Genomic DNA, 27,230 nt, shown 5'->3' with positions numbered 1-27,230 from the left:
TGCTGCAACTCCACTCCAGAGTGTGAAAATGCCACAAATCCACTTTCCCAAACTCCCTGGTGACCTTCTGGACAGTAACCCAGCTCTGCCCAGAGGACATAAGAAAGTATGCTGGGCACTGCTGGGAAAGACTCCTCTACCTGGCAAAGGAAAGAAAATGAAGGGAAACACCAACCCTCCGGCCTGCCTTGGACACAGACATGGAGGGTGTAAGGGCACTGCTGTGGCAGCCATTTTGTAACCAAGAGGAGGTGAGGTAAAGGACAGAGAGGACAACAGAACCCCAGCACCTGGGAGCTGCCAAAGTAACCAGCCCTGGAGTCCCTGGGCTCGGGCCTCAGAACTTATGAAAGAAAATCAAATGTTTCCATTGTTTAAGGAACTTTTAACTGAGAATTCTATTTGACTGTGACTTTCAGCCATGGCAGGGCTCAGTCACCAACTATTCCTAAGAGGGTAAGGAGACAGATGCAGGCAGGGAGCGGGAGGAGGGAATGGGAATGAGCTGAGCAGCAGCATCACAGCTGAAGGGCTGGACATGGATGACCAGCTCCTCACTTCCAGGTGTTTCCACATTAAGCATCCTGCAGAGAGCTAACAAGTTCATTCTACAAAGTACAGTTCTCACCACTTTATCCTTCCTCTGCTCGGAAACAGTCAATGGTCCCCCACTGTCCACAGGGGATGCTTAACGCATGTGGGTTATGCAGCTAGAAAGACAAGGTAAGGACTTTGGATGTAAATGTAGAGGTTAAAAAAATAAATCACTGAATATGTATAGATGAAATAACACTGAGATTTGCTTCAAAGTAATAGAGGATGTTAAAGGGTTGACAAAATCAGAGCTGCCATCCTGGGTGTCCACTGATGCTGGACACATGGGGGTTCGACAGACTCTATTGCCCAGTGTACATGTGCTTAATATTTTCTGTGATAAAAATTTAAGATTGTTTCAAGTTAATAATACAGAACTGAACTATGTAATTATTAACATATTAACATATTAACATATGATGTATATGTTAACATATACATCAGCAGATCCTAGAAAAGCTTATCAGAATAGTAAAAATGTGTGATTTGCTAAAGTTTTACTGATTTGCTCATACAAAGGTGTTCATACCCATTTCTTGGAATTTCTCTTCAGTCAAAGAAAAATATTATCAGAATAAAGATGATCACTTGCATACTACTTATAATTGTGAAAAATTAATCTAGATGTCCAAGAGTAAAGTTATGGTAGACTGATTTAATAAATAGCATGCAAACATAAAAATTATATGAGTTGAGAGACCGAGACCATCCTGGCTAACGCAGTGAAACCTCGTCTCTACTAAAAATACAAAAAATTAGCCAGGCGCGGTGACAGGCGCCTATAGTCCCAGCTACTCGGGAGGCTGAGGCAGGAGAATGGCGTGAACCTGAGAGGCGGAGCTTACAGTGAGCCGAGATAGCACCACTGCACTCCGGCCTGGGCGAAAGAGCGAGACTCCGTCTCAAAAAAAGAAAAAAAATTATATGAGTTGAATATCCACACTCCACAAATCTGAAATCTAAAATCTTCCAAAATCCAAAATTTTTGGAGAACAGACATGATCCTGAAAGGTTGTACTCAAAGTGAATTTCACTGGAGAATTCTGGATTTTGAATGTTTCTATTAGGGATGCTCAACCAATAAGTATAATGCAAATATTCCAAAATCTGAAAAAATCCAAAACACTTCTGATCCCAAGCATTTTGTTTAAGGGATACTCTACCTCTATACAAAATTTAGTCACCCTCACTGAAAATGGTAAAGCTTTAAGTGAAAAAGTTCATGACGATTACATCAATAAGAAGGATATGTGAATATCTGCAAAACACTATGAAGAAATAAGGAATCAAAATAGTTGTATTAAGCACATTGGTTTTCTTATTGTATTCAATGTTTTTGTAATGTTGCTTTAAATAATTTTTTTTTTTTTGAGACAGAGTCTCACTCTGTCGCCCAGACTGGAGTGCAGTGGCGCAATCTCCGCTCACTGCAAGCTCCGCCTCCCAGGTTCTCGCCATTCTCCTGCCTCAGCCGCCCGAGTAGCGGGGACTACAGGCGCCCACCACCACGCCTGGACAATTTTTTTGTGTTTTTAGTAGAGGCGGGGTTTCACCGTGTTAGCAGGATGATCGTGATCTCCTGACCTTGTGATCTGCCCGCCTCTGCCTCCCAAAGTGCTGGGATTACAGGCATGAGTCACCGCGCCTGGCTGCTTTAAATAACTTTTAAGAGATTTACCCAATCTTGAGTACAAGATTTTTCTCCAGTTTCTCAGATTTTAAATGGAAGCAGTAAAAACTACAGTTCAGGCCAGGCACAGTGGCTCACGCCTGTAATCCCAGCACTTTGGGTGGCCGAGGCGGGTGTATCACCTGAGGTCAGGAGTTCGAGACCAGCCTGACCAACATGGAGAAACCCCATCTCTACTAAAACTACAAGATTATCTGGGTGTGGCGGTGCATGCCTGTAATCCCAGCTACTTGGGAGGCTGAGGAAGGAGAATTGCTTGAACTCAGGAGGCGGAGGTTGCAATGAGCCGAGATCGCACCATTGCATTCCAGCCTGGGCAACAAGAGAAAAACTTTGTCTCAAAAAAATAAACAAACAAACAAACAAAAACTACAGTTCACCTGTGAGCACAGTGACCTTTTCTAGACTCTGCTGACTCAGTGTGTCAGTCATGCCCATGAATTTCCTCCCTAACCTAAGCATCCATCATGACTGCAGGACCCCCAGTCTAGGAGGGCACCTGACCTGAAGGACTGGGGTAACCAAACCACCTGAGACGGAGAAAGACGTGGAAACTGCAGATGTCATCTTTCCCGGTCTTGGCAAGGCCCTGCACGTCCCCATTTTCACCTACAATGAGACTCCGAGACAGGCGGCCTGACTTGCTCAACGACATGAGTGTCTGAGAGGGGGTGGAATACACACAGGCAGGAAGGTGACATATGAGGCCCACACTCCCCTCGCTCCTGGAAAATTCTAGGGAAGATTCTGGAGCAGAGATGTGCTCTTTACAGGAGACAACGCAGCCTGGGTGCAGATATGACAACAGCATCCATTAAAATGTGGTCAAATAGGAGTCTACAAAACACCTTGACTTTAAGGGAAAACAATTTCTCAAGACTATTATAATTGTCACCAAAGCCTTAAATCCTCCTATCTTCCTGACTGAATAAAACTTGGGCCAGGCACAGTGGCTCACGCCTATAATCCCAGCGCTTTGAGAGGCTGAGGCAGGTGAATTTCTTGAGCCCAGGAATCCATGGCCAGCTTGGGCAACATAGTGAGAACCCCATCTCTACAAAAATAAAATTAAAAATAGATTAGCCCTGTGTAGTGGCACGCGCCTGTAGTCCCAACAACTTGGGAGGCTGAGGCAGGAAGATCACTTGAGCCTTGGGGGTTGAGGCTGAAGTGAGCTATGATTGCACCATTGCACTCCAGCCTGGACAAAGAACAAGACCCTGTCAGAGGAAAAGGAAAGGGAGGAAGAAAGAGAAAAAGGGAGGGAGGGCAGAAGGAGAGAGAGAGAGAGAAGGAAAGAAGAGAAGGGAAGGGAGGGGAGGGGAGAGGAGGGGAGGGGAGGAGGGGAGAGGAGGGGAGGGGAGGAGGGGAGAGGAGGGGAGGGGAGGAGGGGAGAGGAGGGGAGGGGAGGAGGGGAGGGGAGGGGAGGGGAGGAGGGGAGGGGAGGGGAAGGAAGGGAAGGGGAAGAAGGGGAAGGGAAGGGAAGGGAAAGGAAGGGAAAGAAGGGGAAGGGGAAGAAGGGGAAGGGGAAGAAGGGGAAGGTGAAGAAGGGGAAGGGGAAGAAGAGGAACAGGAAGGGGAAGAAGGGGAAGGGGAAGAAGGGGAAGGGAAGGGGAAGGAAAGGGAAGGGGAAGGAAAGGAAGGGAAGGGAAGAAGAAGTAAAGGAAGGAGGAAGGGAAAGAGAAGGAAGGAAGGAAGGGAGGGAGGGAGGGGCGCGGATGGGAGGGGAGGGAAGGGGAGGGCGAGGGGGAGGGGCCTGGCATAGGCAGAGCATTTCCCTTATGCAAGGGATGAGATTCCCAGAAACCTGCACTGCTTTCTCCTGGTTTTATTTACCAACCAATAAATGAAATTCTTACAACCAGAGGCAGATGTGCGCCTGAATGAGAGACCTTCAGTATCAATCTCTTTTTCTCCCAGGCAAGGACTGGTTGGGTTCTGTGGCCAGCTACCCAGCCCACTCCAGCTCTATGTATGAATCGTTGCTGACGTTTGTACAAGGGAAAAGGGATTTTTTAATTTCTCCTAAGGGCTTGATGCTAACATGGAAGCAGGATCTGCTTTTAACTCTTAACTGCAAGATACTGCAGGACACATTTGCGGAACACGTGCTGAGTATCTGTGTCCTGATATTTCTCATGCTGGTCATGACCTGAAGGGAATCTACTGGCACATACTACACGTCGGGAGTTTTTAACTTGATCACGGGGGCTCGGAGGTGCAACTTCTTCTTCACATACTGTACATACCTGAGACCACTCTTGGGGGTACTGCAGTCTTTAACCATGCTGTGTAAGACTGCTGTGGCATAAGTTCTCTTGTCCAAATAAAATTATTAATAAGATCTATATAGAGTGATATACACACTTTTGATTGTTTTCTAGATGTCTACAAATAAATGCAATTTGTGACCTGTGTATAAAAAAAGTAGGAGTCTGCAAAGTGTTCCATTTACAAGAATCTCACTGAGGCATGTCCCCCTCAGGGAAATGCAATCATTTTGGAAGGCCCGGCCGCTGCTCCATAACCCAGTTGTTCCCTTTCCCCATAAAGGCCTCCTCTTCCCGCGGCCTCCAGCTGAGGTTGCTTGTTAGCTTCCAAACCAGTTTTATAGTATGAAAGGTTACCGTAATAATAGCCTCAATGTATTTAATGGTGAGTGCTAAGCAGAAGGTTTCACACATTTTCTTTGGAGCCCTCACCAATGCTCTGGAGAGCACGTTCTAAAAGCCGCACTAACCAGTGTAAGAAGATGCAGCTCAGAGAGGCAAAGGGACCAACTGCAAGGCACGGGTGAGCTCAATTTACCTGCACTAACCTGTCTCCCCATTTGTAAAATATGATGCTTAATTATCTCTCTTCCCTGCTGAGAAGAGGGAATAGGATCTTACTCCTGTAACCCCAGGGAGCCATGGGCACTGCGGTACTGACATTTATGATGTAAGAATTTCGTTCACTTCTCTCACCTTGATCCTCACCCAGATGGTGTCTCTGTGAGTGCCAGGCCTGGCCTTTGTTGCTCCTCACAGCATCCCTGTGGTCAGAACAGGGTCTGAGAAGATACTCAGCAACATCTGCAGACTAAACAAGCTCATTCCAGAAAGGTCAACCATGGTGCTGTCAGGTAAAACCTTCAATGCGATGGAGACTTCCTGCATCCATGCTGTGCAATACAGTAGTCACTAGACACACAAGGCTACTGAGCACTTGAAACGTGGCTAGTGCAGCTAAGGAAAATTTTTTATTAATTTAATTTTCATGGCTACACATGGCTGGTGCTAGCATGTTGGTCAGCACAGATCTAACTCCTAATTTCTAATGTCCTGCTCATTTACAGATGGGCTTATGGTCCCTGCATGTGCCCACTCTCCGTGAACACCTCACTGAGACTGGATACACAATGGGGACAAGGGTGCTGCTTTCAAGGTGCTTGGTTAAGGAGCAAAGGGAGAAAACAAATGTCTAATAAATAAGTGTGATCCATGCGGAAGACAATTTTTTTTTTTTTTTTTGAGATGGAGTCTCGCTCTGTCACCCAGGCTGCAGTGCAATGGTGCAACCTTGGCTCGCTGCAACCTCCGCCTCCTGGGTTCAAGCGATTCTCATGTCTCAACCTCCCGATGCCACCAAACCCAGCTACTTTTTGTAGTTTTAGTAGAGATGGGGTTTTGCCATGTTGGTCAGGTTGGCCTCGAATTCCTGACCTCAGGTGATCTACCCGCCTCAGCCTCCCAAAGTGCTGGGATTACAGGCATGAGCCACCGCACCTGGCCCTCAATTTTTCTATTATAAGAAAAGCTGGCAGAAAACAACAAACAATGTTATTCACTGACTAACTTCTCTTCATTTACATAAAAGAGTCATATAAACAAATGTCCCCTCCCTTCCCATCCACCACCAACCACCACAATAAAGAGAAATACAAGGTCAAAAAGAAAAGCAAAGGATAATTTTGTTGGCCGGGTACAATGGCTTACGCCTGTAATCCCAGCACTTTGGGAAGCCGAGGTGGGTGGATCACTGGAGGTCAGGAGTTCGAGACCAGCCTTGCCCACATGGTGAAACCCCGTCTCTACTAAAAAGACAAAAAAATTAGCCAGGCGTGGTGACACGCACCTGTAATTCCAGCTACTCGGGAGGCTGAGGCAGGAGAATGGCTTGAACCCAGGAGGTGGAGTGAGTGAGCTGAGATTGTGCCACTGCACTCTAGCCTGGGAGACAGAGCAAGACTCTGTCTCAAAAAAAAAAAAATCCATGTCCTGTTTCTAGAAAATGTCCAAATGATGTACAAGTAGAATATAGCAAAATAAAAGATAACTGATGTATTTTAATAAGAGTGCTGATTAATTCACATGCAGCTCTATCCTGTTTGGCAGAAAGATTTTTCAGGGATGATTTCATAAAAAGTAAACATAATTTATAGGTGTATGGTGCCAAGTGCTAGGAGTCAAGGTTCAGAGCCTCAGCTCTCCTTCCAGGCAGTCAGTGGGGCTCCTCCTGACTCCAGCCCAGATGGCTCTGCCTTTAGTGCATCCCTTTGAGCTACTGACCTCAGCAACAACTGAATCAGTGCCATAGCTAGCAGGCATTTGTCTTCTTCCCTCAATGAGTGGATCCATTCATGGTGGCTTGTACTAGCCTGATGAAACCAGTTAACCTTGTCATAAAGGCAGAGTAAAATGACCTCTTCTCCCCCTAGCCTGCTCCAAACCTGCAGATAAAAGGCATTCCCCCGGCAAATAGCCAAAGGAAGCAGAGATACAGAGAGCTTGTGGCAAATATGAATGGAGATGCTACGTGCCAGAGACTTTTCTCTAAGAAGTTAGAAACCATTTCATTACCTCCATCACTTACAAACAAGGCATCAAATCAGCAACATCAAACTCCTTGTCTTAGGTATCATGTTAATATTTAATTACACATGAAAGAGGGAGATCATTAAGTCCTTGCATTGGCCAATGTGTACACTAAAGTGAAGAATAAACTATGGAGGAGAACACAGTTTGGGGTGTGGCTCTCACATCATTGGTAATCAGTAGACAATAAAAGTATGTTCTTAGGTACATGCTTTATTGTGCCCTAAGTTGTAAGGTGCTAATTTTTTTTTCTTGTTACATAGGCACAACCTCTTTGGTCTCTGCCTCTTTTCACGGCACAGACACCAAAAGGTAAGTAAGTGGCAGCCTGAAAACTGGCTTTACGCTGACCAGGTGTGAGATTCTCCAAGCAGTAGGGGCCAAGGCTGGGGAGTAGGAGTAATGCATGCACCCCAGATGCAGGCAACAAGGTGGGACATTGTCTAGCCCTGCACTGTCCAATATGGTAGCCACTAGCCATGTGTGGCTATTTAAATTTTTCTTTTCTTAATTTTATTTTTGATTCAGAGGGTACCTGTGTAGGTTTGTTACCTGGGTATATTGTGTGATGCTGAGGTTTACGGTACAGATGATCTTATCACCCAAGTCATGAGCATAGTACTCAATAGGTAGTTTTTCAGCCCACATCCCCTTCCCTCCTTTCCCGCTCTAGTAGTCTCCAGTGCCTGCTGTTCCCATCTTTACTTCCATGTGTACTCAGTGTTTAGCTCCCACTTCTAAGTGAGAAGCAGTATTTGGTTTTCCACTCCTGCATTAATTCACTTAGGATAATGGCCTCCAGCTGCATCCATGTTGCTGCAAAGGATATGATTTTGTTCTTTTTATGGCTACAGAGTATTCCATGGGGTATATGTACCATATTTTCTTTATGTGTCCACTGCTGATGGGCACTTAGATTATTTCATGTCTTTGCTAGAATGAATAGCACTGTGATGAACATATAAGTACATGTGTCTTTTTGGTAGAACAATCTATTTTCACTTGGGTATGTACATACTCAGTAATGGGATTGCTGGGTTGAATGATATTAATAGTTCTAGGTTCTTTGAGAAATCTCCAAACTGCTTTCCACAGTGGTTGTACTAATTTACATTCCCACAAACAAGGTATAAGCATTTCCTTTTCTCTACAGCTTTGCCAGCTTCTGTTCATTTTTAATTTTAAAAATTGTCATTTAGACTGGTGTGAGATGGTATCTCACTGTGGTTTTGATTCGCATTTATCTGATGATTAGTGACAACAAGCATTTTTCCACGTTTGTTGGCCATGTATATGACTTCTTTTGAGCAGTATCTGTTCATGTCCTTTGCCCATGTTAAAATTCTGCCCAAAAAAATTTATAGATTCGATGCCATTTCTATCAAAATACCAATGTCATTTTTCATAAAAACAGAAAAAACTATCCTAAAATTTATAGGAAACCAAAAAAGAGCCCAAGTAGCCAAAGCAATCCTAAGCAAAAAGAACAAAGCCAGAGGCATCACATTACCTGACATTAAACTATAGTATAAGGCTACAGTAACCAAAACAGCATGATACTGGTACAAAAGCAGTCACACAGACTAATGTAACAGAATATAGAACCCACAAATAAGGATGCACACCTACAACCATCTGATCTTTGACAAAGGTGACAAAAATAAGCAATGGGGAAAGCACTCCCTATTCAATAACGGATGCTGGGATAACTGACTCGCTATATGTAGAAGAATGAAACTGGACCCCTACCTTTCATCATATGCAAAAATTAACTCAAGATGGATTAAGATTTAAATGTAAGACCTCAAACTATAAAAATACTGAAAGAAAACCTAGGAAATACCCTCTTGGCATAAGCTTTGCTAGAGAATTTGGCTAGGTCCACAAATGCAATTGCAGCAAAAACAAAAATTAACAAGTGGAACCTAATTAAACTAAAGAGCTTCTGCACAGTGAAAGAAATTATCCACAGAGTAAACAGATAACCTATAGAATGGGAGAAAATATTTGCAAACTATGCATCTGACAAAGGTCTAAAATCCAAAATCTACATGAAATTTTTTAAAAATCAACAAGACAAAACAAATAATTCAATTTTTTACATGGGTAAAATTATTATTTATTTATTTATTTTTTTTTTTTAGAGACAGGGTCTTGCTCTGTCACCCAGGCTGAAGTGCAGTGGTGTGATCACAGCTCATTGCAGTCTTGAACTCTTCGGCTCAAGTGATCCTCCCACCTCAGCCTCCTAAGTAGCTGGGAGTACAGACACACACCACCACGCCTGGCTTATTTTTGTTTTTCATAGAGACAAGGTCTCACTAAGTTGCCCAGGCTGGTCTTGAACTCTTGGCCTCAAGTAATCCTCCTGCCTCAGCCTCCCAAAGTATGCTGGGATTAAGGCATGAGCCGCCATACCCAGCTGCTATTTTTTTTATTTTTTATTTTTTGAGAGACAATGTCTTGCTCCATCAGCCAGGCTGGAGTACAGTGGCACAATCTGAGCTCACTGTAGCCTTGAACTCCCAGGCTCAAGTGATCCTCCTGCCCCAGCCTCCCAAGTAGCTAGGACTGACTACAGGCATGGGCCACTATACCTGGCTTAAATTTAAACTTATGAAAAAATTTTTAATTAAAATTTAAGTTCCACAGTCTCACTAACTGCATTTAGAGTGCTCATTAGTCATAAGTGGCTAGTGTCCAATGTACTTGACAGTGAGATGTAAAATATTTGCAACACTGCAAAAAATTCTATTGGACAGTGCTGGTCTAGATAGTTTTAAAACAAATAATAAAAAAGTCATTATGGTTTTTATTGTCCACATGCACTGTAATTTTAAACAATGTTAATGATAAAATACCAACATCCTTCCTGCCCCCATTGACCCTCTCCATATGCCACTATCCAAATAAACCTGCCTAGTGAGACAGAGGATAACTTTAATCCAAGAGCAAACTAAAGCCTCAGTTGCATCCCTGCTCAAATGAATGCTAAAAATGAAAACAACATGAAACCGGTGTATATTTCATTCCCTTTTTCTGTCCCTAACAGAGGTACCCTAAAGAAAGTCTATAGGTGATTCTATGAAAATCTAGAGAGAAAACTAGTAAGGAATTTTAAATCACCGAACTCCATATACCCCCTTAAAATTTCACATAACACACATACAAAGGGGGCGGGCAGTGGAGGGCAGAGCACACCATTCTTCACCTCTCAACTGTACCTGTTCACATGGGAGGGAAAAGGCAACTCTGGCCTCAGACTCCCATTCTGGTAAAGTCCACTTCCCAGATACAAGCCTAAAATAGAACCAGCTTCTTTATTCCGGAAACGAATGGAAAAACGGGGCCATGGAGAGCTGTTCAGCTCTCTATTACGGTCCACGCATTAAACATTAACACAGCTATAGTCTTTTTCCTAGCACAAGTATTAGAAATGCACACAATGTTTCTAATTTCAATTCCCATCATATTCTGTAATGCTTTCAGAGGGTTCTGAATTTTTTATTTCTCACTGGGTCATGCCTTCCTGGCCGCTGCTGGCTCCACCTGCTAACACATACCTCTCCACCCCCCACAGCCCACCCCAGGGAATGAGGATCAGGGCAAGGACTTCCCGCTTCCTACTCAATATTCTGCGGGCATTTTCTCCCAGGTACACGGGTTACCCAATTAAACACCACATTCCTGGAAGGAAATCTTGGCTCTGATCATTTCTGTGAATGCTTCATAGCTAAAAAACCAAACACTAGAAGATAAAATGAGAGCAGACAACAAAAATAACACTTGGCAATCTAGTATAGCAAGATGCGTCATTCCCAGCAAGGGACCTTCCAGATATCCAAAAGGTAATAGTTTATGCCCCCAAAGTGTTACGCTGTAGTCCCCTGACATTATGTAGGAAAACCGCAGGGTCACCCTGTCTCAGGACTGTTGCATGTGCTGCTCCTTCTCCCTGGAGTGCTCTTCCCATTCCACTTCACCTCATTACACCCTTTTCCTTAGCTCAGCTTCTCTTCCTCAGGGAAGAGTTCCTGTACCCTGCATGAGTCTAGGTTCACACTCCTCTGACATTTTGTACTTACACTTCACGGCACTTATCACAGGTTATAATTAATACTTATTTGTAGAATTATTTCAAAAATGTCTGCCTGATCCCAAGTCCGAAGACTCAGTGAGGAGAGGGTCTGTGTCAGTTTTGTTCATCATGGTATCCCAAATGCCTACTGCGTGGCATAGTAGGTAAATGATAATATTTGACAGGTGAAAAAATTGATTAGTGAATGAATAAACATCTTCTGAGAACCAAGGAACTATGTTCCTTCTTATTGATGTGTGTCCAGCAAAGGACAGGAACAGGCAATTCACAACTTTAGCTTCAAATATAGATGGACCATGCATGGGTTTTATTAATTAAAAGAAATAAAGAGATATTCCATTTTACTCTTTGAAACTAGCCCCTGGCATCAGACTGTTCTTTTGATGAATGGTGAAGGGAGAACCAACTAACAACCACCTCTGAAGTGGGATGTGATGGTACCTTGCTTAAAGATTAAGAAGGCACAAGTCCAAACAGCCTTCTGCAAACACGTTTTCTCCAATTCTACAAAACTGTCTTCTTTGTTACTGTTACTGTCCAAAGACTGTGCACCCCATCCTTCAAAATCCTATTTTGGCTAGGCACAGTGGCTCGTGCCTGTAATCCCAACACTTTTGGGAGGCTAAGGTGAGAGGATCATTTGAGCTCAGGAGTTCAAGACCAGCCTTGGCAACATAGTGAGACCCCGTCTCTCCAAAAAATAAAAAATTAGTTGGGCATGCCTATAGTCCCAGCTACTCCAGAGGTCGAGGTAGGAGGATTACTTGAGTGCAGGAGATTAAGGCAGTGAGCCATGCTTATGCCATTGTACTCCAGCCTGGGTGACAGAAACCTTATCTCAATAAAAAAAAAGAAAAAGAAAAAAAAAAGAAAACCCTGTATTTATGTTTTACAAACATAATACACTATAAATACCTCCTTTTACTTCCTACAGTTCACTAAGTCTAACCTGGGCTATCACTGTGGAAGAGATTTCTCCTTTATCAGAAGGCACTTCAGCAAACTACACTCCTGTACAAGTTCTAATCCCTCTTAACTTGCTATTTGTAAAGTTGCTCAGATTTAAGGCCCTATGTCCCTGGTCCTGACACCCCCTCACCTCCCTCCACCAACACTGCCACCCTCACGCCCTGTGTGCTGTCACAGTTCCTCAAACTCACCCAGCACTGGCCCTCTCTGGGACCCAACCTGGAAGTTCCCTCTACCTAGAATGTCCTTCCTTAGACCTCTGCATGATTGTTCCCTGGCATAGGTCTTGACTCAAATGGTTCCCTAAAAATGTAGCCCACTAGGAAGCCCCATCCTTCTCCTCTGCCTGAATTTTCTCCATCACCTTCATCACCACCTGGCACACCTGTCTGCTTTTGCACCATTTCCCATAGCTCTGCACAACCCCCAATAGACCAGAATCTAAGCTCTGTATGTATCTTTTTATGTTCACTGCTAAATCCCAAGTGTCTAGACAGTGCCTGGCACAAAGTCAGTGCTAAATAAATATTTGTGGAAGGCCTGAGTGAGTCTGCATTGTGGTGGTGCAACTTTTCATAAAATCTCTTCCGCAAGACTTTCTGCTCTAATCTGGTCTTTGAGTAGGGCCATAGCCATGGTCTGCTACAAGGAAGACCATGGTGGACAACAGAGAACAAACACATCAATAAGAAAAAGAACACCTCCATTAAAAAGATAAAAACCAGCAAAGGACAGGAACAGGCAATTCACAAATGCACATGCACACAGACACACATACACACACATACAGCTAATAAATATATGTTTAAAAGGTTCAACCTCACATATAAGAAATGACATGTAAATTCCAGCTGGATCACTTGTCACCTACTAAATTGACATGGATTTTTAAAGCATATACAATATTGGGAAGAATCCAAGAAAACAAGTACTCTTACACATTGCTGCTGGGAAGGTAAATTATAAACTTTTTGGAAGGCTAACTGGCCATATATAACTATATATAAAACAATATAACTGGAATTCCACTTCTAGGAATTTATCCTGCAGAAATTACCAAAGGTATATACGCAAAAATAGATGTGCAAGGGCACACACTGCCTAAATACCCGACAATAGGAGATTGGTTTTTAAAAGCTGATACATTCACACTATGGAAAACTCTGCAGCCATTTATAATCATGCTAGAGAAGAATATTTCAAATGGGGAAAATGTTTATAAAATCTCTTTAAATCAAAAGAGGACACAAACTATGGTGGATATTCTATATCTCAACATAGGAGAAATACATATGTCATTGATTTCTGTAAATGTGTGTCTCAGTCTGGATCCTCCAGGAAACAGAACCTGAGGCTGACACTTTCTTTAGCAGGTGCAGAACCAGGGCGACAAAAGTGAGGCCACTGGGAAGGGAAGTAAGAAGGACTGGGACATGATGCAAAGGCCCTACAGGCTCCCACTTTACGATGGGCCTACAAATGACACTGAAGTTGGCGCAGCACAGAGGACTTTCTCTGGGCAAGCAAAAAGAAAAACCATAACTTGGTGTACACTGAAGGGGAGAAGGAAGAGGGGAACTTATCTGCCTGGCTTTCTCCCGTCTCCTATTCCCATTGTTCAGTGTGACTACAACATACTCTGGGCTGCATCAAAGAAGGTGCATTTGGGGCCGGGCGCGGTGGCTCACGCCTGTAATCCCAGCACTTTGGGAGGCCGAGGCGGGTGAATCACGAGGTCAGGAGATCGAGACCATCCTGGCTAGCACAGTGAAACCCCGTCTCTACTGAAAATACAAAAAAATTAGCCGGGCATGGTGGTGGGCGCCTGTAGTCCCAGCTACTTGGGAGGCTGAGGCAGGAGAATGGCGTGAACCCGGGAGGCGGAGCTTGCAGTGAGCGGAGATCGCGCCACTGCACTCCAGCCTGGGTGACAGAGCGAGACTCCATCTCAAAAAAAAAAGAAGGTGCATTTGGGATGTCACATCAAAGCACAAGTTCCTACTTAGGTATTTAGCTTTGAGAAAAGAGAGCCAAAACAAACCACAGAGTATGAAATGTGCTGATTTGGTTTTTAACCCTAGGAATCTGTACTAAGCCAGAGTTGAGTATGCAGCAACAACAAAACCCAAATGCACATATGAGAGAGAGACTCGGTCACCCACGTGTCTGCCATGGAGCCACTGAAGCTGGAGCGAGATGTAGGGCTCAGTCACTCCTGCCTCCGCAAGGATGTCTGCCATACCTTCTCCCTTCCTGGCGTCTCTGCCCCCCTGCACATTTGCACAGCCACCCATGGCCACAGGTCCATGGCAGAAAGCACTCTCACATACACCCGTCATGTGCACCCAACTGGCAGCTATGTATAAGGAGGAAAACAGGTCTGGCTTTATACATGCCTGGGGTGGATTCTCTCTCCTTCCAGCACCTTTATCCCTTCCCACATATTTCCTTCAACATACTCTAAAGGGTTGGCTGTGTCTTGTGAGCTGATCTCTGGAGCCTTCTAGCCTTCCTCTTTCCTTCCAGAAGCCACTTATCAAAACTGTTTGTGGCTGGGTGCGATGGCTCACATTTGTAAACTCAATAATTAGGAGGATGGCTTGAGGCTAGCAGTCTGGGACTGGCCTGGGCAATACATGAGACCCCGTCTCTTCAAAAGAAATTTTTTAAATATGCCAGGGCATGGTGGTACGCACCTATAGGCCCAGCTACTCAGGAGGCTGAGGTGGGAGGACTGCTTCAGCCCAGTTTAAGTTTACAGTGAACTATGATCATTGCACTCCAGCTTGGGTAACAGTGAAACCTTATCTCTAATAAAAAAAAAAAAAAGCAAAAAAACAAAACTGTGCCTTAGTGGGGCTGAGCCCTCAGGCACAGTCACTTACAACAGGATTTGAGAAACTTCCAACTTTAGCTCCAACATGTAGAGATTTTGGGAGTTGTCACTGTCATTCTTGTAACAAGAAAAAGCTGGACAAACTGAAAATTAAAGACTTTTCTTGAACCCATCAATAAACTAAGACCATAGGACAAATCACCACCTTGAAATCTGGAGAGACAAGCATATCCAGAGTGACAGTTGAGATCTGCTCAGCTGTGGCAGAAGCTTCTGGAGTCATAAATTGAAAGGAACATCTAAATGGTAATTTGGGGCTGGGTGTGGGGGCTCACACCTGTAATCCCAGCACTTTGGGAGGCCTACGCTGGTGGATAACTTGAGGTCAGGAGTTAGAGACCAGCCTAGCCAACATGATGAAACCTCATCTCTTCTAAAAATATAAAAATTAGCTGGGCATGATGGCATACACCTATAATCCCAGCTACTCAAGAGGCTGAGGCACGAGAATCGCTTGAACCCGGGAGGCAGAGGTTGCAATGAACTGAGATCACCCCACTGCAATCCAGTGTGGGTGACAGGGTGAGACTCCATCTCAAGAAAAAAAAAAAAAAGTCATTTGGTGAACTGCTGGAGGTGAGCATGGACTAGTGTGAAAGTGAGAAACTCCTGGGAGCCCATCATGCAGCGGTGGGGTGGGGAGGCAAGAGTGGGGAGATCCACATACTTTGGTGGATCTTTCCAGACAGGAACTGGACCAGATTCTCACAGTGAATTGCTGAGAAGACCCTCATGTGGCTCCAGTAGGAGGGAAGAGCAACCCTTGAGAAATACACATAGCCACATCTCCATAACAAAGGCCCACTTTCCAGGGAAAGGCCTACTCTCCAGGATTTGCAGAGCCTCATCTGAGCTTTGAAAAGGGAATTCTTCCTACTCTTATCCCCTCCAGGATACCTATCTAAGTAGAGGGGGGAAAAAACACAGTTACAAGAGGTCAGAGCTTTGAGGAACTAGGCTGGGAAGGCTGCAGGCAGAAAGGGAGCAGGAACCTGCTGCCATTGCCTGTCCTTGGAATCAAGCAAGACGCACAGTGCCCAGTCAGCTTGCTGGAATTCTGCTCTGGGAATACTGCTAGTCCCTAACCATAAAACTACCCTCAGAGAAGGCCACAGTTGAAAGGGAGCATAAACTGCATCAGGCTATCTTTGAATTGCAAAAAGCAGTGGCTCAGTCAAAGCCTGTTGGGCCCGATGATCCACACTCAGATATGACTTTGGAAGTGTCTTCAACCTGCACTTACACAGACTGAGGCTTAGGGCACAGCGCATGACTACCAGCCAGCAGCAAGCACTGGAATCTTAGACCTGAACATTTCTAAACATAGTGGTATGGTATATGCCACTTGAGAAATGATTATTGGTTTGCTGTTGGGTACTAATGAAAATTGCCCCAATGACTGAAAGACATAAAATAATCTTGAAATCTGAAATGCCCATAATGTCTTAGACAATATTGACAGAGAAACACTCTAATAAGAAAGGCAGTTCCCAGAAGAGTGACATAATAAAATGGAAATGGTCACACAGAAATATGCTAACAGAGGAACTCAAGGAGTTACTCACTGTATCCATGAACAGGTAGTCTATTTTCACCTAGGGCCAACTTTGGAACCACCTGAAAAGCTGCCAGACCCTACTGTCACATGGGCAGTGCCCTATGACCAACTCACAACTGACCAACAAAAAGCTGCCTGGTTTACAAATGGCACTCCAAGATAGGCAGCATTCTGTTTGGAAGTCCATTACACCACAACCGACTAATGGGAAAACTCTGATTAAAGAAGGTTAAGAGTAAATCAGCTCAGTGTCCTAATCTGTAAACTGTTTTCCTCATAATGAAAAAAAAAAAAAAATAGGCAACAATATGAGTCCTGAAGTTTGAGCATATACAGATTCATGGGCAGTAGCCATGGCTTGCCACATGGTCAGACAGAACACAGGGCTATTGAGGGTATACCCACATGGGGCATGAACCTATGAAAACCACTATGGTAATTTAAGGAGCTAAACAGACATGTTGATGCCCATAAGAACCTTCTTCCAGGACAGAAGGTAACTGAAACCAACAAGTGGATACCGGGTGTGCTCACTTGGGCCAGCCATCTGTGTCCAAAAAATAAATAGACAGGGGAGCTATGGCAAGGTAGAGATGAGTTGACTGTCAACATTTTCCTCTTGCATGCTCTAAGGCACAAAATGTCAAGGATTGTCCTGTCTACCAGCAAGAAAGAGACTACAGACAGCTAAGGGAGGAAGGTTCCACACATAGCAGCCAAGGACAACAGACAACATGGGACCACTGCTTCTATGCTCAGGAGGCCACACATGGGTCCTAACAGGAACATACATTTACTCTGGACTGGGTTTTGCATACTGGGTGGGATATGGTAATGCTCAAGACACTATTAGCGGATTAAAACAATAGATACTGTGCCCATCTGGGACACCATGTTACATTTCTTCAAAGCAAGGAACACACTTTACAGCACAATGTCCAACAATGGGCGAAGAAATCTCTCATCACATGGTCACACATCACGTATATATCACCCTCAGAGTAGTGGCCTGATGGAGAATTGAAAGAGGTAATTGAAATGTCTGTTGCCTAAAATGGGAAGAGATGAGCATATGAGGGGCTGGTTATACACCTTCACAAATACGGGTTCCCCCTCTCAGTAGATCAATTATACTTCTTTTTAAAATCCACAGTGATTGCCCGGAGCTTACAATACACACTTGTAACTCATCTAAGCCCACCTTCAAATAACACTGTACTGTTAATGCCTGTGAGCAGGTACCACAGAACAGCACTCCCAGTTCCTCCCTCCCATGGCTGGTGGCACCGCTGCCACTCATCTCCCTTATCCATATGCCACAATCGCCAGGACATCATCACTGTGATTGGTTTAAATAGTTAACTTTTGAGTCAAGTAAGAATAAGAAAAATAAAAGAATTTATTTTACTTTCATTTATCTTTCCCTGACGCTCTTCTGTTCTATATGAAGATCCAAATTTCTAACCTATTAATATATTATTTTCCTTCTACCAGAAGAACTTCCTTTAACATTTCTTGCAGGACAGGTCTACCAGCTATGAATCCCCTCAGTTTTGGTTTGTCTGAGGAAGTGTGTTTTTGTTTCATTTCTAAAGGATAACTTCCCTGGATTTAGAGTTCTAAATTGGCAGCCTTTTTCTCTCAACACTGGAAACATTTTCTTCTACTCTCTTCCTGCTTACATGCTTTCTGACAAAAAGCCCATTCTAATTCCTGTCCTTGTTCTTCTCTAGACAATGATGTTTCATTTTCATATTGAAAAACTTCCCGGTAAAACACCTTCCTCCAAAAAAACACTTGGTGGATCCCATAGAATTTCCGACGAGATAAACCTGAATGATATGTGCAATCCAGACAAATTAATGATGGCTCAAGTGGATGACATCTTGTCATAAAAAGTGTCTGTGGGGCTTCATCTGATTTTCACATTATAATGCTTAAAATAATTGCACACCTTGCCTGCAAACCAGATTATAAATGAATCCAGTTGCTTATAAAGTGTCCCAAATGGACAGACAGCTCAGCATGCCCAGCTGGCATCTGAACCCTGAGATGACAGCTTCCCATCCCCAGTCAGGAGTCTCCTGCATGAGGGTGTGTGGCTCAGTACTCAGAACCACCTAATCCTGGCTAACTCAGATGAAAAGCTCCAAACCACTCACCCGGCATAGAAACACACAACAACAACAAATCACTGGGATAAAGAGCAGAGAACACTTATTTCTTGCAAGTGGTTATTTGTTGACTTATAGAAAAGGACTGGCGAAAAACTATTCTGAATCAAATTACTTATTGATACACAGTCAAAACAAAAGTCTCTCTATGGTGGTTCCTGGGGATACAGTAACAGCTGGAAGACTTTTATGGTTCATGAAACTGTCCTTGTGATACAGATAAACTCATCCAGGGAACCATTTTAAGATGACACCACCACAGTTTAACCCGTCATCTACTCTGAGCTGGCTTTATTTTGTACTTTTAACCTCCTGAAGTGAGGCCTGTTCAAGGTCACCTTGCCTCAGACCACAGTAAGAAAATAGCTGTGTGGTTGCTTTGCTATCTCCCTACAGTAGAGACACGGAGGCCTTGGCCTGCACACCACAGGAGTGAGCACCCCACATTGGAATCAGGAGCCACACTCCAGAGGCAGCGATACCAGAGGCTTCAGTTACCCAGACCACGGCATGGAGCTATGCTATGACAAAATGAAGGTCAGAGTAGGTGTTCAGTCCAGGCACGGTGGCTCACACCTGTAATCCCAACACATTGGGAGGCCCAGATGTGAGGATCACTTGATCCCAGGAGTTCAAGACCAGTCCAGGCAACATAGTGAGACCAAAAAAAAACATAGACAACAACAACAAAAATCACTGTGATAAAGAGTGTCTCCACAAAATTTAAAAAAAAAAAAAAAAAAAAGTTAGCCAGGCATGGTGGCACACACCTTTAGTCCCAGCTACTCAGGAGGCTGAGTGGGGAGGATTACTTGAGCCTGAGAGGTCAAGGATGCAGTGACCCATGATTGTGCCACTGTACTACAGCCTGGGTGACAGAGTGAGACCTCAAATAAAATCAGTGATTTGATAATCTGCAAAATGGTTGTTAGAAATGAGTTCTCACCAGTGAAATTAATGGTATATGTGAAACGTAGATTGGCTATGATATTTGAAGCACACTCCCCTCCCCAGCATAAACAAGGTATATAAATCTACCTAGGTCTATAGTCTCTACAACACTTAGGGAAGGTGTCCAAAGTTTAATTCCTGAGCAATGATACATATACTGATCCTGGATCAGAGACTACTGAGGGCCTAATGGAGACCCAATTTTATGAACCATAAAAGTCTTCCAGCTGTTACTGCATCCCCAGGAACCACCATAGAGAGACTTTTGTTTTGACTGTGTATCAATAAGTAACAGGTAACAGCTCCTGCTCCTATATCTAGAAGATGTGGCATCTGCCTTGAGCAAGGAGCCTTCAGCAAGCTTGCAGAACAGGTTGCAGGAAATATTTAGGACTTACTTATTAATTCATGTGTCTTTAATAAATCTTGTAGAACAGAATTTGGTTACTTATTTCCATCACATCTGGCAGTGAGGGGAATAACCAGCCCTCACCCACCTCAAACATCTAGCAGTGATAATTACCTACCAAAAAGAATCTAGGAGTTGAATATGGCCAGTTTGATTAGGTCAATTCTCAGCAGCAGTTTATTCTTCCCCCTGACAATCAGGCAGATCAGTGTTACATATAAATCATACCAGAAAGGGTAATTATTTGAAATCTCACTTTTAATATCTGTTCTCCAAAAAATGTATCTCAAGTTCCCAGACTCCTTAGAAAATTAAAGACACTAGTGGCAAATTAAAATCACTACTACAGTTTGGATGCATGTCATGTAAACCTCAGACTATAATAAGGTGGGAGAGAACAAGGTTCATGTGCTTTATGAGGGAACCTCGTTCCACACCGTGAATAAATAGGCACCTGATCCTTTTGATAATGGTGACTGCCAACAGCATTAACCACCAGTATCATTCCCATAGCAACGGTTGTCAGGCCAACAGGCCTTTTCAGATGCAATCAAAGAAAATGTAAATCAAGAAACGCTTTCACAACTCAAAAGGATGGTATTGAGAAAACCAGAAATAAGTTGCTGGCTCACTCATGGACCTGGTTAAGGATGTGGCTCACTCTGGGTTTAACTCTGAATACTATAGAAATGTCAAAAAAACAGCTGCTGACATAAGCCCAGGGTCTCACTAGCTTTTCCTTCCACTCCTAATAAGCCATCTCATGGATGACAAGACAACATGGAGAAAAGAGCTCTCCTAGAAAGCCAAGACCCAGAAGAGTGAGGAGAAGGCCTGTGTCCGGCAGGGTCTACTGATTCTAAGCCTACGACATACTGAGAAGAAAATCAACTCTCTATCAAGGAATGTGATAGATGTGGGGTTAGCAGGGGAGGGGAGAAAAAAAGTAGTGCTGCTAATGCAGGAGGAAGGGAAGGGGAAGGGCAGTGACGAGGGGCGGAAGAGGAATGGGGAGGTAGAGAGAGAAAACAAATGCGGAACCAAAAAGGTAAAATGTTGCCTTCCCAGAGGGTAAACAGCTCACCTGAACTTCATTTCAACATCGAACATTTAGCTAATGTCCATTTTATATCCTAAAAGGGTATTTCTGATATGTTTTCAGATCTTTTATTTTAGAATAGATCACAGTTACAATATGGTCTCACCTGCAATCGAGTTTCAAAATATTATATTACAAGTTTCCAGAAAATGGCAAGTGTCAGAACTCAAGAGATACTACATGTCCAGTGAGATGTGGGGTTAAAGTAGGCAGTGGGCTAACCTAGAAAGATGCAAGCTTATATGAAGAACAATTTCTGGACAGTAAAGTTGAATTACCAGTGGAGGTGTTAACAGTCCGCCCCTCACCCAGAGGCCTCATAAAATCAGCTCTATTTCCTTTCACCTAAGGGGCTGAGCTGGTGCACCTGCAGACAGAGGGCTGCGAGGTGGCCCCATGGCCCCAGGTGCTCTCAAAGTGCTGATCAACCTGAGGCTATCTACATCAGGTCGCTCTAGTACACAAGCAGTTTCACTAATTTCTCTTATTTGCTGACCTACCTGACCCTGCTGGCATTTAGTGAACCTCTTGGTTTCAAATTCTCTTCTAAGCCCTTCTTTTATGTTCCAACTAAATTGGGCAATATTCTATTGTCTCAAAAATCCCAGGGAAACCTGCATTTCTAATTTATCCCACAAGAGACCAAAGAATCAAGGTGTGCAGTGTTGTAGAAGTGAGCTCTTCTCTTTCCTCTCACCAAGCATGTTTAAGATCACACTTGTGTATCCACTAAGGAGATTTGAGGTTTAATTTTTAAAAAGAAGCAACTCCATTTCTCAAATTACTGCTTAAGATTGTGTAGATAGTCCCGAATTTTGTCTTTGCAAATGTATTTGGATAGAAGTTTGTAAAGAGAGAAAAATAAGAGGGAATTCGGGACCTAGTTCTTATCTGACCCGGCCTCTCTGTCCTGTGTCCTCTGCATCAGTAAACTGAAGCAGTTCTCCTTTGAGGTGTGGGAGGAATTTAATAAAACTGTATCGGTGGAAGGTTCTAGACACTCTGGAAAGTAAACATCTTCATTAATCAGCATTTGCTGAACACCCATGGCTTATGAAAAGCATTCCCTGGGAGCAGATTTCCACCACGTCCAACATCAGAGCAAAGCATTCTGCTCAGCACAGGATGGGCATTAGAGGCATGTCAGCCAGTTTTGATCACCCCTCCCCAGTTCTCTGTGTCCAGTGTTCTTAAATAAGAGAAAACAGCTCTGGGAGGAAGAAAAAAATTCAGCAACATAAACTAGGAGCATCTCATCAATGAAATGTTCCCAACATAACTCAGAGCTGCACAAGAGAACACGGATTCTTCAGCAACAAGTTGAACAGTCACAGCTCCAGTCCATTAAAAAAAAAAAAGTGACATTTTATCTACTCAATGGAAAAACTTGTGCATGTTTTCTTTTTGTCTGTAGAAACAACACAGTGAAAACTCAAACCATTTCAAGTGCACTTGGGCTGTTAAGGGTTGTAAAGCTCTTGAATTCAAGCAGAGAAAACAAAAGCATCAAATAAGAAAACATTTACTTGCTCATAAAGTTCACAAGAGAAGGTATTCAGCTGTATGTTATTTATAAATGATTAATTACTTGGTCACCTGAATAAAATAATGTATAGGAAACACCTGTTTCTTTTCTTTTTAGGGGGGTGGGAGGCAGTAAGAATAAAAACAAGAGAAACGCATGGCAAGTAGGAGCTAGAAGCTGGTAAATGTGAGTTCCTTTCTCCTTCCCTTTCCTGACCTTTTGGGGGGCTTGATATGGCATTACTCAAGGGCGAACGAGAATTACTCCAGTGCACGCACAAGTGTGAAACACCAGACTGGGATCCAAAAGTCTGCTTGTCACTGAGCCATAAGTTAACCAGCGGCAGAGCTGAGAACAGATAGGACCAAAATGTGATCCTACAAGCAGCAGCCATCGGTGAAGACAGGCAGGACATCTCTGGTCTTCAAGGCTCTGAAGATAAATCAGTTGTGTGTGTATTCTACTCTTATCTGTTTTGCTGCTCAGCAGAACCTTGAGATTTCAGGTGGGTAGACAGAAATGAAGGTTCAAACATACAACAGTCAATTTTCCAATTTATTGGCTACACCACGGGGTGGAGAAAACAGCTTCTCACAGGGGAAGCTACTTGGGTTTCCTCTTGAGTTGCCTGGCAGTTGCAATTCAATCTGCACATCCTACTCCCCACCCACTCCCGACCTAATTTCTTTAGACAATTAGGAATAGCTGACTTTTTTAAAAAAACAAGGCATACTCCACATAAACAAAGTTGCTCTATCACCTCATTTTTTTTATTCTACCAAATTGGCAAACATTCACAACGATGTGCTGACTCCAAGGTGGGGAAGGGGCAACTGCAAACTCTGCCAGTTAAGGGTACAACATACAAACATCACAGAGGAGCTCTTGATGAGCAGTTTCGAAACCTTGGACATGTCTGCATTCTCTGCCCCAGCATTACGGGTCTGGGAACTTACACCAAGCATCAACCTGGGCTAGATGGCAAGATTCAGTACACAGTACAGTTCACCAAATCACTGCTCCTAAGAGGAAAAACTAGAGCATAACTCCAAAATCCAAAAACAGTGATTTCGCTAAATAAACTATGATATGTCTTATGGCAGAATGGTAGGCTACCATCAAAATTGAGGTCAGAAAAGATTATTTCAAGGTATGCAAAAACATACCAATATTCACAATATTAGGAGTAAAAAACTTAGGTTATAAATCAGTACGTTGTGATCCCATTTTGTAAATATACACATAGGTATACTTACATATATATGTGTAAATATACACATAGGTATATTTACACATATATATGTGTAAATATACACATATGTAGCCATAGGGAAAAAGGACTACATAGAAAAAAGACTAAAACCATTTTGGTAATGTGAAGGTTAGAATTAAAGGTGATCTTATTTCCTTCTTTTTAAAAACAAGATTAAGTATCATCATTGATTTAAAGAGCACAAAGTTTGAAGAAAATGCTTCCTCCAGACATTCGGCAAGGATACAGCTTTCCTCTATTATGCCCAGGCAGCCACCTCTGAAAGCTCCCTAGAATGTAACTCAAGAGTGGCACCCAAAATCCCTGAGCATCTTGTTCCTCTCCAGCCGTACAAAGGGATGATAACAACATGGATCCAGCAGCCAGAAGGTATGTTTGCCACTGTGTGTCAGCCAGACTTCAAAATGGTCCCCAGTGATTCTTGCCTCCTGGTATTCATGACCCATGTAGTCAGGTAGGTCTGACCTACATAACCAACAGGATGCTGCAGAAATGACAGTATGGGACTTCCAAGGCTAGGGCTCTGGGGGAAACCAGTCCCCATGTTGTGAGGACATTCAAGCAGCCCTGTGGAAAAGCCCATGTGGCAAAACACTGAGGCCTCCTGCCCACAGCCAGCATTAGCTTCCCAGCCTCTGTAGCAGGCCACTTTGGAAGTAGGTGCTCCTGCCTGTCCAAATTACAGTGGACTGCAGCCCCAACCAACAGCTTGGCTGGAATCTCATGAGACCACCCTGGCCAGAAACACCTGGGCTCAATGGTCCAAATTCCTAACCCACAGAAACTGTATAAAAATGTTTATTGTTGTGTTGAGCTGCTGAGTTTGGGAGTAACCTGCTATGCTGCACTAAATAACTAACAGAGATGGCCTGACTTAAAGACCAATGTGACACACACAGAATTCACTTCCCAGAAGCTGGAACTGGAGTCTCCACCAGCACAACCGCAGGCAAAGGCTGAAAGGTCTCCGCACAGGCACCCACACTATTCTGCCCAGGGGGGTCCCAGGGGCAGAGGCAGGGGCAGATTTCCATCACCATGGTCTAGGGCTCCCCTGTGACAGACGGGAGGCCAGCTGACTTCCAAAACTGCTTGGTGAGCACTAACTGGGGCAGCAGAGGAGGGGCATCAGCTCCCCCAGAGGAGATAGCATCTGGCCTTGTCCACAGAGGCACTAGGAATCAATCTGGAGTCATGAGGTCACATGTGGCCCCAAATTGGGGGTAAACCCACAGAAGAAACGACCCTCCGCAAAGTAACTCTTGAAACTATGCATGCTGCCCTGCAATCCCTTTGATGTACCTTTAAGTTCATTTGGACCTTTTGATATTTGTTCTTGAAGTCATCTCCAAGTAAAATTATTTAACTCTCAATATTGTGACCATATTTTAAGTGACTTGGGTTAACTGCCTCCCTATGGAACTGCTACAAGCAGTTTCTAATTTAAAGAGCATTTTTTCCATTCCCCTCTCTACCTCTTCTCCTGCTTTTTAAAAAATCACAAACGTTTGGTAATAATCTCAGGGTTGTCAGTTACTTTAAACACTGCAGGCAAACACTGGAAATCAAGACAGCCAGGCTTCCAAGTCAATAAAATTATTATTGCTCAGAATGTTTCACTTGCAACAGTTTCTCTGTATATTAGTATCAAATCAAGTTAGTAAATTGGAAAAAAAATCGCCAAAGTAGGATATATAAATCCACATGGAAATACAGAAATTTAGCAAGTAATTACAGGAAAAAAGGTAATCCTGAGAAATTTGGTTTGGTCATTTAAGAAAAGGTGATTCTGAAATGGTTTGTAACAAAATAGAAAAATATGATAAAGTTTTTAAATTGTTAGTTCTAAATAAAAAAAACCTAACATAGGGTTTTATTTCATTTTTTAGAGAAACATTTTTCTCTAAAGTGGATACAATCATTTTTATGTAGTGGGCCACCACACAATTTATAGAGAAAACTAATCAGATCAATGTTGCCAGGGTGGTTTCGTGGGACTCTCGGCTGAAACACACTCTAGGCCCACACAGCCACACAACTACCCCTCTGAGGACCAGTAGAAAGACCTCTGTGTTTGTTCCCTGGAGCCCAAACTAGAAATACCATTTTCCTTCTCCTGTAAGGGTATTTTTTTAATGTCATTTTAGACATAAACAGGCTTTAAAGAGTGGAAGTGCTTTTGAAGATAATGAGTTACAGTATTTCAAAGAAACTGTACTTTCATTTTTCTAATCAACTGAGACAGACACCATTCTAAAAAGGTCAAGAATCATAAACTTGACAAGAAAAGTTTTCATCACTCTAGGCCTTTCCCTTTACATTATATAAGAGCAGGAATCTGGGAAGAATTAAGTCCCTCCCATTCCCTCTCCCAATAACTTGTAAAAAGGAGTAGCAGTCACAAAAGGAAATATGATTCATAGATACATTCTACCATGTGTTTTGACTTGTAGAATTTTTCATACCAGAAAAGGTTAAACATTTTATTAACTGTAAGGTGTTTAGGTGGGTACAAAATACGAGGAAAAAACATTAATTAATCTCAAACGGTTTAAAACATCAAATGAAAACAAAAAGTTACACTAACATCCAAGAAAACCTCAAAATTTCAACTTGGGACTTGAACATACTGGACAGATTAAACAGCTAGGCTATCAATTAACAGTTACAGATAATAACAACACTGTGGAAACCAGATGGCACTCCATCAATAAGCTACTCCATAAGTACGAATGACATCTGGTCACTTAACTCTTTCTGCAATTCATTAATTCGATAAACAGTTACTGAGCGCTTGTTATGTACCCAACCACCACCGTGCTCAGTACCGCCATGCATAGAATGAAGCAGAACCCAGCTGGACGACAGGGCCCGTTCGCTTTTTGGCTCAGAAGCCACAGACTTCTGTATCTAGGAAGCCGAATTATGAACTGAACAGCACCTGTCTGGCTTATCATAACAAATAACCATAATGGTACAGCCCCAAATCAGCTAATGTATTAGTTAACTAAAGGAAGTTTGCTAGACCCTACTGAATTCAGCAGGACCACTTACAATGAGGATGTTGACTTGTTAGGCATCTGCTTTAGGTTTAACCAATGGAGTTCCCCTATCTATCCAAACTCTGAAAAGAGGAG

At 43.2% G+C, this 27,230-nt stretch overlaps 1 protein-coding gene and 1 long non-coding RNA gene across 2 annotated transcripts in view; one reads left to right on the top strand and one right to left on the bottom strand.

Annotated features, from left to right (window-relative positions):
- The window catches only part of DTD1 (D-aminoacyl-tRNA deacylase 1), a 173,169-nt gene that overhangs the window by 65,649 nt on the left and 80,290 nt on the right, over window positions 1-27,230 (bottom strand). The window lies entirely within an intron of this gene.
- On the top strand, window positions 464-25,464 carry LOC129022054 (uncharacterized). Its single transcript, XR_008496205.1, has 4 exons — window positions 464-723; window positions 7,404-7,452; window positions 20,953-21,117; window positions 24,246-25,464. It is a non-coding gene; the product is annotated as an uncharacterized LOC129022054 (long non-coding RNA).

This window comes from Pongo pygmaeus, chromosome 21 (assembly GCF_028885625.2).
Source record: "Pongo pygmaeus isolate AG05252 chromosome 21, NHGRI_mPonPyg2-v2.0_pri, whole genome shotgun sequence".
NCBI classification, from domain to species: Eukaryota; Metazoa; Chordata; class Mammalia; order Primates; family Hominidae; genus Pongo; species Pongo pygmaeus.
The sequence above is the reverse complement of the archived record's forward strand: the minus strand, read 5'-3'. Positions and strand labels throughout refer to the sequence as shown.